Genomic DNA, 12,217 nt, shown 5'->3' with positions numbered 1-12,217 from the left:
AGTATATGTAGCAAGAGCCAAGAAACAAACCCAGTGAGGAAAAGCCTGTGATTGGAGTAACTCTGGCCTTTGAAAAATGAAGATGCTTCACTTATATTAACATGTACATTAAAAATGTACAAAAATGTATAAGATTGCAATCATAACATTCCTAGAGGTGTCCAGTAACACTGTATTTTGATATCTTCTCAACAGATTTTCCCCCAAGTCTCTTAGATTGCATAGTATTTTGGGTGCACAGATAAATGGGTCTCATGTTTCTTTTGAGAGCAACTGTACATAACTCTTTTTCACCTCTTGCCTTTACTGTAACTCTTGCTATGATCAGCTTTTCCTCAATTATGATACTGTATTGTGTGCATTCTTTTTGTCACATGTATCTCCTTTGAGTGTATGAATCTGTGGTGCTAATCTGGCATGCTCTAAACCCAAGTACAACATGCCATGCTTAAGCGTCACGTGAAGGATTTGCTTTTTGCTGTTCTAAAATGCTGCTTTAAAAATATAAACTTGACCTTTAAATCATGGTCTTACTGCCATCTTTGTTCTTGTAGGATTTCACAGAAGAGTAATGTGTGCTTATGCCACTGACAGGGTCTTCTTTGAAGTCAACTCTGAGTATGTAAAAACTCCACATTTCCGATAAAATCAGGATTGTCTTTTTAGCTTGGTGATACAAGTACTTTTGTACAGGTACATTACTGCTTTTGAGGCATTTTAATTTCTTAAATAAAAAAGAAATTTTCATTTTTTTTCTTTTTATATCTAAAATGCTTCTGTAGTGTTTCTTTTAATTTTTAATATTTTGTGTTCTATAAAGAATAGACTCCAGTAACAAAACTAAATATGTGTGTAAGAGTAAACAAAAGATTCTGTCCTTGGACGTGGCTGAACACATTTAGACTGGACTTTGAGTCCAGATAAAAAACTTCTAAGAACTTAAGTAATATATATATTGCATATTTGGAAATTTCTAATAATTACTGAAGTCTTTCTCCCCCCCAGCACTATTATTTTAATTTCCGGAGTACCCATATGAGAGTTCATTTGCCTTGAGTAATCATTCTCTGCTCCAGTGGTTCCTTCAAGTTGAGTGGGTTTTAGTACTAATTTCTTTCTAAAGTTTGAGGATTCTTCCTGTGGGTCTGTTCAGCTCCTGCTGTGCAAGGGTGAGCCTGGCCTTCTCCAAAGGAGCCTGCTGAACTGCAGTGTGAGAGCTCAGAGGCTTTGATTTATCACTCTAAAGGTGATTTGGAACACACACTATTTAAAGACAAGTTTTTGAGCTTGCAGAAGATTGCCCTCAAATTTCTGTGATACAAATAGGTTTTGTGGTGTTTAGATTTTTTTTTAATGTAGTCCACATGAATGCTAGGCTTTATTCTTGGATATCAGGAGTTTGCTACAAAATTTCATGCATTTTGAAGTAACTGTTATGAGCTTTAAGGCATTATTAAAACCTACCTAGTTCAAGGACCCTGCCATGATGGATTACAGGGATTTTTTCTGTGTACATTGTCAATATCATACTCTGAAATGTTAACACACAAGTATATCCAGTCTGAATGTTATCAGTCTCTGTGAAATTCATATTAAATATTTTCTATGACATGAAAATGTATGCTCATACATCAGTTACTGCCTATGAGGGATTGACTTAATTTCAAAAAGGATGTAGCAACATGGCCATAATACATTTGCAATTTATACAAACCAGCAATAAACTTGCAGATGAACAGAGTTAGGAAAGTGGGAACATGTACTTCAGTTTTCTAGTTCTGAGGATAGATAATTACTAATAAAGCAAAACTTACTTTTACATAAATCAGCAGAGTTTATTCTTGTTTGTCATCACTCTTCATGGTCAGAGTGGCTTTCTCGTTGTTCTAGTTTGAACCTGTAGTTCAAACAGCAGACAGAAAATGTATTAGAATGGAACTACTTTTTTCTACCTGTCTGTTGGAAGAAGATAACTTTCTGAAAAGAATGACTTCATACCTTTTCAAAAGTTCTGAGCATCAAAGCACCTTTTTTTTCTTTTTTTGTAAAAAAATCTGTTCATTACTCTCACTATAAAGAATTTTGCTGAAGGGGTTTTCTTTAATGCAAATTTTTTTAGCTTTACCCCTCAGGCTTTGCATCTTCTTCTTTCCTTTTATATTGGACTAGAAACCTAAATTTGCTCAAGTATTTGAGAGCAACACTTCCAGTTCCAAATATAGAAGCTTTTGGAGTGTTTGGAAGCAATCTGTAGGTTATGTTACTGGTTAGCAGAGCAAAGGTTTACACGACAAGAAGTGAATCCTGACTAGTGCAGATGGACTTGTGATCTGGAGAATGCTTGGAAAAGAGTTTGAAATCTGAGTTAGCTACAAGTATGTAATAGTTGAAATGAATGTCCCAAGGAGTGAGAAATACTGTTAACTGAGTTCTCAAGTCCTGTAACTTGTGGGCAGATTTTAACAGAAGCCTTTATATTTCTTTCTAGGAAAAGTGAAGCTGATAGCAGAGGGGTTTAAGGAGTCCAGATAAAAAGGTAATTTTTGCTTTACTTTACTATAGAAAATTGGGGCATTCCTGCATCCTCTACGTTGGTTTGTTTGTGGTTTTTTTTGCTTAAACACATTTTTTCGGAACAAACTGAGTATGGAAGAAGAGTGGCATTTTTTTCCCCATGGTATATCTCCTGATTTTTACAACCTTAATCGCTTGGGGCATGTCTTGAACTTTTAACCTTCTTTCCCCAGCACTGATGCAGTGAATAATGGACTCTCCTGCTTGACACATAACTAGATTGCAGTTCAAAGTGGATGTTACAAACACTATTGCACCATCTGGAGCAGAAGCTTGACTATCATTTTGTGATAAGCCCATAAGATCATATGAATTTATAACTGACTTCATTTTTTTCCATTCCACTAATTTAGGTTTCTTTAATTCAAAAATATGTTGTTTGTTTGTTGTTTTTTTTTCAAAAAGCCTTCTGTTGTGGTATTTTTTTGTACAACATCCCAAGAATTTTCAAATCTTTTATGAAAGTTATAGGGCATTTATAACCACTTTGAATCTTTTTCTCTTATAAACAAGATTTAAATAGTTCCCCTGAGGCTAGGGAACAATGTGTGAGCTGTGGAGATAAAATTTGTTTTCCCCTATTTCCATTGTTATCTTTAATTATTTCATTCGGTTCAAGACTCAGTTAATTAAAAAAAAAAGGAAAAGGAAATATTGCTTGTATATCTTCTTAAAAAATATTCACATTTTTGAAGGTAGGTGCGATTGTAAGCTGAAAATCTTTTCAGAGTCTTAGCTCTGAAGAATACAGTTCCATGTAAGACACTCAGCCATATGTTTGAATAACATCCAGCTGATGCAATGAAATATGCCTTATTTTGTTGGAAAAGAACCTATTGACTGATATTACTGCTTGGGGGTGTATTCATCCATGAAATACAGTTTTTATAAATTTTGTGTACTGATAGAATTGTATTAAAAGCTAGCTGTGAGGTTTGTCTCAAAGCAGCAGATTTTGAGTGAGCTTGGGCACCTTTGACTTCCATTGGAAGCCAATGAGACTTGTAAATCCATAGCTATTTTGACAGAATGGCTTGAAATTAAAGAGTTCTGTGACCATAAGGTCAGTCTGGTGAGTTTGTAGTTTTTTGGAAAAGATGTGACTGTTGGAGAAATAACCAGGCATGGCACAGAGGGGATTAGTTCAGATTTCAAATTAGTTTCAGACTTTTTTTCTAAAATGAAGCAGTGGCTTATACAAACTTAAGAGACAGAGAATGCTTCTAATACAAAACCTCCCTTCATTATCTTCTTCAAATATTGATAAATGTACTTCAAGATCCAGATACATATGAGCAAATGTAGAAATATTCTATTTCTGAATGTGATGGGTTTGGAAAATAGTTTTGGTTCTACAGAAAAATTGAAAACTACACAAAATAAATAAGGTAATGAACATGATGACTAGTAGAAGAAAATGCTGTTTAATATTAACACAGTATTTCAGATAGAGCACAAGTGCACAGCTCTCAAATGAATTTTCACAAAATTGTTCTTTCTTTCTTGAAGCAATACTGTGATGTAAATTACAGAAATTTAGGTTGGAAGAGTGCCCTCGAGATCACCTGCTCCGTCTCACCTGCTCAAGCAGAGTCCATTCAAGCAGCTTGCCCAGGACCATTCAGGTTTTGAATATCTCCCGAGAGGGAGACTCCATAACCTGTCTGGGCCACCTGCTCCAGTGTTTGACCACACTCACAGCAAAAATTGTATTTTTATCTTACACTGAATGTACTAGTTTTACATTTGTGCCCATTGCTTCTTGTTTTGCCAGTGGGAACTACTGAGAGGGGTCTGGCTTCCTCCTCTTCATTCCCTCCCATCAAGTATTTATACACATTGATGATCGCTCCCTGAGCCTTCTCTCTTCTGGACTGAAGAGTTCCAGCTGTCTCAACTTCTCCTTTTATGAAAGACACTCCAGTCCTTTAATCACCTGCACAGGACTCACTCCAGTAAGTCCATCTCTTTCTTGCATTAATTGCACTGATGGAATTGCATAACTCTGTTTGGTTATGGTGGATTGATAAGGTGTATTTCATTATGATAGAGTAAGAAAAGTTATGGGTTGATGGAGCATAACTGGAATTGTGTTTAAGAATAGACTTCAGTGTCAGAGTCTCGATTTCTGTCAGGATTTGTATATTTATTAGAAAATATGCATGTTGTCTACTGGAAACATTGCCTACTCGCTGGATGTTGTGCTGAGAGGAGTGTACCTTTATACAGAACTGCTGCTTTCTAATCTCCATTTCTTGCATATAGATAATGAAAGCAACATAAAGGGAGGAAGTGATAAAAAGAGTTTTTTGGCAGAAAATCCTCTAGAACAGGAAGAAGATAATGTTTTGTGAAATGTACCTTAAGCAATGAGAAGGACAGTGTGTAACTCATCAGCCAGGCTTCAACCAGCAAGCAATCACTACAGCTATTGTGTCCAATTATCCATCATAAAAATCACCATTTTCTTCAGAGAAGGAGGAGGATGTATTTTTTGTCAACTGCTGATGTTTAGTGATTAAGCCAAAAGTAGTACCAAATGCACACAATTGTATTTGTCAGAGTATAAAGTAAAGGTAAAAAAACCTTTATGTTTTCTGACTGTGCCAGTATATTCATTCTCGGTTACCTGCTTCATTCATGAGGAGGGAAGCAGTCCCTCATACACAAAATAGAACATTCTGGTAGTGCGAGCTGTGTATAAATAATTAACACAATGAATTATTTTGAGACGTGCTTACTCTTGCTCTATTTTAAAGGTTAAACGGCACCCTAGCACTTACAAGCTTAAATCCACAAAAGACTATTGGATCCTCTACTCTTTTCCTCCTGTGTATATCAAGCACATGACATATGAGTTGAAAGGCTTTTAGGCTTTAATTTGAGATGGATTACTGCCTGCTTGCAGCAAAGTATCTTAATAAACAGCATAGCTCTCAGTTTTGTGTTTTAATTCTACCCATATTCTGTGAGCATTGACTATAAGAAGCAAGAAAAAGAGCACAGGAATGTCTTACATTCCCTGGCTCCTTGTCAGAAGATAGCAGAGGTTTTCTTTTGTGCTTCCTACTTATAAATGGTCATTTTTTCAGGACTGCCATGAAGTGTTTGTGAAGGTACTGCACTAGTCTGCCCTGTAAAGGGAATTCATTCAAAGGCCATGTTGTTTCAGGACAAGCATCAGTAGCAATTACCACTTCCAGCTTTTCTCTAGAAAGTGTGAGTTTGTGTCAAGGGCTCTAGAATCAGACTGCCAGCCTGAGCTTCAGACACAAAGAGAGATCAGTTACTCTCAGTTTCCCGTGTCACAGTTCCTGATGTTAAAATTTTAGATAGAATTTCAAGTCTATTTTTGACAAATAAGTTGTGTCACTATTTGAAAAAATTGTGCCTCTTGCAATTATTGAGTTTTGTGAAAAGACAAAGAGGAAATTATATTTCATATGTCTGCTGAATCCTTACTTCACTGCTGTAAAACATACCATCCAGCAAAAGCTTTAAAGTAATTCAGAGTAAGTTATAAAGTGGACTTTAGAAATCACTGCTTAGTTTAATTGGATACCTATGCTGTAATTCATTCAGATTATCAGGGAGCAAGGCCTACTGAATGTAGCTCTATATAACAAAATTTAACCATGAAATTAGTTCTAAAATAGTGTTCAGTTTCTGAAATATCCAGTGCACGAACAAGTTGTGCATCTGGCTCTGAAGTAGTTAAACTAGTGCAAGTCTGGCTGAATTATACTGCAAGGCTGGAGCTTGTATCTCTCCAGATATAAGTTACAGATTTGGGTGATTGTCATCCAATGATGCTACAAAAACAAATATCATATAGTTTCCTATGTTGGAGTTCCTTACCAGAGAATAAGGAATTTCCCTACAAATAACCCATAGTGATCCAGTGCTGATCCAGCTCTCCCTCCTTTTCACAGAACTTTAAGAAGCTTTCAAAAGCTATTTATTCTTTATGGAGTTAACAGTAAAAAGAATTGATGGCTATGACTATGTGATAGTGTATTATTGGTGACAGTGTACAGGTAGTATAGAAAAAATGTGATTTGAAAAAGAATAAAGGATGATGCAGTTTTTCCAACTGTGCTCTGAATAAATTTTTGAATGCATGGATTTTTTCTTGCTTATTTGTACTGTCAGTCAAGTAGATGGAGATCTTGATGTCATCCAAAATCTCTAGAGCCTGCATACTTTAGTGATAAAAAGCATAATGTCTGTGGATGTGCTCTTGAATTGTTCCTCAGTGTGTAACGTGTTTGTTAGCAGTGGCAGCATGTGTTTCAGCTGAAGAAGTGAATTAAATAGTAACCTGAACTATTTCTGGTATTTTAATTGTATTAGATTTGGAGTGTGATAATTACATAACCTTTTCTTGGTGTAGCACTTTTCTGTCAGCTGTCACTTTGTAAAGGTACAGAGCAGAGCTACACTGAACATGGTCTTGTTTGAATATTTGGAAAGTCACTGTTGCTAGCAAGTGACTAAATCAAAACGGAATTAAATTCACAGCACTATTTAATAACTCCACTCTAGGCTTTCCCTGAGATCTCCTGTATGGAGACAGTATTTTAAGATTAAAAAGGAATTGCATTAGTTTGGTTTCTAAGAAATGGAAGTGGGGAAAATGGAGGAGACCAGGTGATTCCATAACATTGTCTTCCAAAGCTGAAGTAAATGCCATACAAATCAGAAGTAAATGAGAGAAATACTTCCTCATGAGGATTAGGATGCATATGTTTACATTGTTCAGCTTCTTAAAAAGGTCATAAAAATATAAAATATGCTCAAAGTGTTGCTTATAAAGCAAGATCATCCAGGAGAGCTGGCCACTGCAAACTTGCTAAATATACACACAGATACATCCACGAACAGGAGCTGCTTCTTTTTTGCTTACTTGTTCTTGAACTTCACTAAGAGCTTTCAATTGCTCTGACATTTTCAGCAAAGGAAGTAATAGTTGTTGCTGAGCAGTGTTCTGCAGGCAATTATCTTATCTGATTGTTGGAGCAATCCTCACTAGAAAGGAACCAATACGATCAAGTTAAATCATTACAGAAAGGCGAGAGAAACAGAGGAAGGAACCAATAGAGGGAAAAGGGGCTCATCTCGTTAGCGGGTGCCTGTGCTGGGGTTCAGAACAGCAGACAATGAAGTTACCCTGTAAGACAAAGCTGTGGAGTTGCCTCCTGTAGCTGTTGATAGGTCTGAATCCTCTCTTCCAGAGCCTTTTGTGGCTATAGTGCGAGGCACCTGCAGGAAGTGTGCCAAAACTAGGCAGGGAGCACTAGCTTTTCAATAAGCTGTCACCTCTCTCTCCCTTCACCCACCCCTCAAGTTCCCAGCAGGAGAGGAGAAGCCATACTGAAGAACTAGACTGGAAAATAGTCATGTGATGGGAAAAGGGGTGACATACAGACACTTTACAGTTACCAACTTTCTGAGCCTGGTATGATTGAGCTTTTTGGGCAGTTCCTAGACAATATTTTTTCTTTTTTGCTGATAGTGCTTTTAAGCTAAAGACCTCTAAAAAACAGAATCATGGGGATAGACCTCTAAAAAACAGAATCATGGGGACAAGTCACCTTGTCAGCCAACACATATTTTTAATATTTATCTCTTCCTGTTTCTGCTCTGGAAAGAAAGACATGAATTTTGTCTTTCTTTTAATTCACTGGTAAACAATTATTTCAATACTGCCAAAATTAGCTGCTCACTTGCTCTCACAGTTTAGTCAAAAGGTCAAGTCGGGCTTCCTAAATGGATTTCTCAACTTAGTATTGTAATTTACAAATCTATATCTCGAATTCCATGTTGTTTCAAAGGCTACGCATACTTGTTTAAAAAGAGAATGAAAGCACTTGTTTGTGTATACATACACACACACACACACACAAGAGTAAGAACTTGCATCTTACAATCTGTAGATCCCAAATAATTTTCAAAGGAGAGGGTTTTACCCACCCTGTGAGCAGACAATCCTTGTGGGTGTGAGCATATTCCTGTGTACCATGTATGTGTGTAACAGTCTTTTTGTTTTCTCTGTTATAGAATGACAGATTTGTGAGGCACCTGTATGAAGACATGGTCTTCTGGTTTTCCCCGTCAGGTGATGTGTGGAATCTCCCTTTGTACTGAGTTCAGGGTGAGGAGGAAGGTTGACTTATTTAACAAACTGAACAAGCAGCAATAAGATGGTGTCATTGTTTAACTCCAGCCAGCAACTCAACACCACACAGCTGCTCACTCTTCCCCTGCCCCTGTCTGGATGGGAAGAGGAATTGGAAAAAAAGTAAACCCTGTGGGTTGAGATAAGAATAGTTTAATAATTGAAATTAAGTAGAATATAATAATAATACTAACATTAATACTACTACTAATAATGAAAAGGGAGGTAACAAAGAGAAAGAGCAATAAAAACCAAGGGAAACGAGTGATACAGAATATAATTGCTCACGACCCACTGACCTGTACCCAGCCCATCCCCCAGCAACGATCAGGGACTCCTGGGCAACTCCCCCCAGTGCACAAAGTGCACATGACGTTCTATGGTCTGAAATAGCCGTTTGGTCAGTTGGGGTCAGCTGTCCCAGCTGTGCTCTCTCCCAACTTCTTGTGCACCTGCTCACTGGCAGAGCATGGGAAACTGAAAAGCCCTTGATTTAGGGCAAGCACTAGTTGGCAAAAACTAAAACATCAGTGTGTTACCAGCATTATTCTCATACTAAATCCAAACCACAGACTGTGCCAGCTACTAGGACAAAAATGAGCCCTATCCCAGCTAAAATTAGGACAGATGCATAGCCAGATTTTGGGTTTTTGTTTCCCTGATGTACATGGCTTGGAAACAGCAAGGGACTGGAACCTCTGGGTAGGCCAATGTGTGAGAAAATGACAATACTGTTATTTCATTTTTTAAAGCGTTATTCTGAGAAAAGGTATAACCTTCCATTGGCTCAGAGCAAGACTGAGGAGCTGGGGTTTGAACCAGCATCTTCAGTACCTTAATCCCAAATCCTTGCATGGACTATGTTAATCTCTTACTACATTTGTACGTTATTTTAGAATAAATGATATTACATGCAGCTAGCAGGTAATGAAAAAATCCTTGGTGTAACAAAAGTGTTGCTGATAACACATGGCTGTTATAGATAGAGGGAGAAAATTCCAAAATCTGAGGTAATATAGTCTTTATCTGGCCTAAGGAAACAGCCCTAGTGAAAAAATTTGTAGCTTCCATTGGAGGAGGAAGGAGCTAATGGGTTCCTTGGGATTGGGGCATGTTTGTACAGAGTAGATGTAATATATTGGAGGACTGTACACCTTTCCAAGTCCTGTCCAGTTCTTTACTAGAAAGTGTGTTTGTAATAATTTAATTTTCTTGTGTCTCTTATCTCCAAAATCTGTGCCAGGATTTTAGTCAGATATTGATAAATTAGAGAAACTCTTCAGTTAAAGAGCCTGCATTAAAAAACTGAGTCCTAATAACTGTCTCAAGGCTGCATTACTCTTCTGTATGAATAAATAACTTTTCACAGATAAATTTCTGCTAGTGGGGACTTAATTAAGGTAAGTTGCTAATATGCTTGAGTGGTATTTTTTGGTAATCTTCCGTCACAGGTAATGTGCAACAATTAAAGAAATTGCAAAGAAAGAGGAAAACTGTATATTCTTAGATGTTCATCCTTTTACGTTGCTATAGTGTTTGATAACTGTGGCAAACAGTTACAAGCTTACTGGGCTAGGTACCTGTTCTTGGATGTAACAGAAAACAACAAAACTACAATGAATACGCTTAGAACAATCAGGTGAATATGGGCCTGTGTTTGTCTCTGTTCTAGTGTGGGTTATGCATGCTTTCCCTTTCAGATGTCCCCTCAGGCATGTTGCAGGTAGGATTGCATTTAGCTGTTTGTTCACTCACACACTTCCCAAAAGGCAAGAGTTTGTGTCTGGTTGTTTAAGACCTCGCTTCTGCTTTGAACATGTCTAGTTCCCTTGGAAAAACAGTCTCTACCTCCCCATCCCCCTTTAGAGAAAACAAGTGAACTATTCATGCAAAAAAGTGTGTGTGTGGTTGGGAGAGTGGGGGGGCATGCAGTGCCACCGACAAACCCTATTGAAAGGCACTGGCTGTTCATTTACATTCACACTTTTTTTAATAAAAATGTTAACTAATGATGTTAAATGCTTTGCCAAAGGTCCTGGCGGGTCAGTTGCCCAAGTGCCATTTCTGCCTAATTAGGGCTCTTGTGGCAGGCCAGGGGCCTCCTGATGCGGTGGGTGACAAGCCGGGAGCTGACAGCTTCAATCGGCTCCAACAGGAAGGTTGGGCTGGTCATGTTTTCTAACCCAGCCAGGTGTTAGCTGAATGTAGGGGGGGTCTTGGCCAGACCTGAGCACTCGTTTGATCTTCCCCTATTTCACTTGCTCTATTTTGAGCTCTTCCCTTTGCCTGTCCCATCTTGTGTCAAGGTCAAGAATGAGCTTCACTAAATCAGCAATTTCACTTATCTCTGGGAGATCATTAGCAGTCCTTCTCCCTCCCCTCCCCAAATAAACCTTAGGCACTGGTGCAGAAACAGCACAGGTTCCAGAAACCAGACACTGGGCAGCCCAGATATGGAAAGGAAAAGGAATGAATGCAGATCCTTCCTTAAATAATATTTTTTTCTACTTCTTTTTTTGCAAACCTGTTCCTTATTATTCATGCATATTAAATAAACTCCCCGAGTAACCCTCAAAAACATAACATGCTTCCACAGTCACAATTAAAAGCCTTGAACAACTATAAAATTTTATTTCATCACTATTCTAGAAAAAGTATTTTTTTTAAATAGCAAGAATAATACAATAAATAAAATTTTCCTTTGACCTCACCTGTTTCTTAGTAGCACACCGACCATCTTCATATGTGGCCACATGCTTTTGAACAGCTGGCCAGTTTTAGGCATCTTGGCAGCTGACAACTGTAAAATTGGATCGTGAACGTACTGGAGAATTGGCTTTTTCTTTGCCTGATTAATCAATGGCACTTTTACCTCAGCTGAGTTGTGCTAGTTTATGTTAACAGAGAAAAAAAGCCTTTAAAACTTAAACGCGTTGCTGACCATTGTGTAAGTAACTCAAGATTTCAAACTGCTTTATCCAGAAATGGCACAAAGCATTAGATTGATCAAGGGGGAAATAATTACTGAATTTCTTAAATATAAGGTGAATATAATTTCCAGAAGTTGTCTGGTTTATAGATCTTACAGCTGAGATTTTTTACTTCTCAGTTTAAGCTGGTGAGTTTAACCATTCTCTATTTACATAAAAGTCACTACAAGCAGGAACTGCTTAGGCCTCAATGGGATGGAACCACTGCTGCAGTGAAAGGCAGCAGTTAGATAATAACAGACAACTGATTAATAATACTCAATAATATTAAGGGCAAGAAACAATAAAGGAAAACACATCACTTGGTAGCTGTAGCCATAATGTAATGATAGGGTATGTAGGGGTTTTTTAAACAGGAAGACTATAACAGGAAACAGTCTTATCCTTCTTATTAATAATGTTAAACACTTCCTTTTTTTTTTAATTTATTTTATTTTCCCTTATCTTTGATCCAAAAGAAAACTAAAAAGTAATT

The 12,217-nt window shown here is 37.5% G+C and overlaps 1 long non-coding RNA gene across 2 annotated transcripts; it reads left to right on the top strand.

The window, feature by feature from the left end:
* The first annotated feature begins 568 nt into the window (after nt 1-568).
* Nucleotides 569-10,024, top strand: LOC116790471. Of its 2 annotated transcripts, XR_004358370.1 has the most exons (5): nt 569-693; nt 2,489-2,536; nt 4,349-4,529; nt 8,635-8,875; nt 9,996-10,024. It is a non-coding gene; the product is annotated as an uncharacterized LOC116790471 (long non-coding RNA). The 2 variants fall into 2 exon arrangements; XR_004358371.1 differs by lacking the exons at nt 8,635-8,875; nt 9,996-10,024 and adding an exon at nt 4,840-5,391.
* Nucleotides 10,025-12,217: the final 2,193 nt, after the last annotated feature.

The sequence above is a fragment of the Chiroxiphia lanceolata genome, chromosome 8, assembly GCF_009829145.1.
Source record: "Chiroxiphia lanceolata isolate bChiLan1 chromosome 8, bChiLan1.pri, whole genome shotgun sequence".
NCBI classification, from domain to species: Eukaryota; Metazoa; Chordata; class Aves; order Passeriformes; family Pipridae; genus Chiroxiphia; species Chiroxiphia lanceolata.
This window is presented reverse-complemented; position numbering and strand designations above follow the sequence as displayed.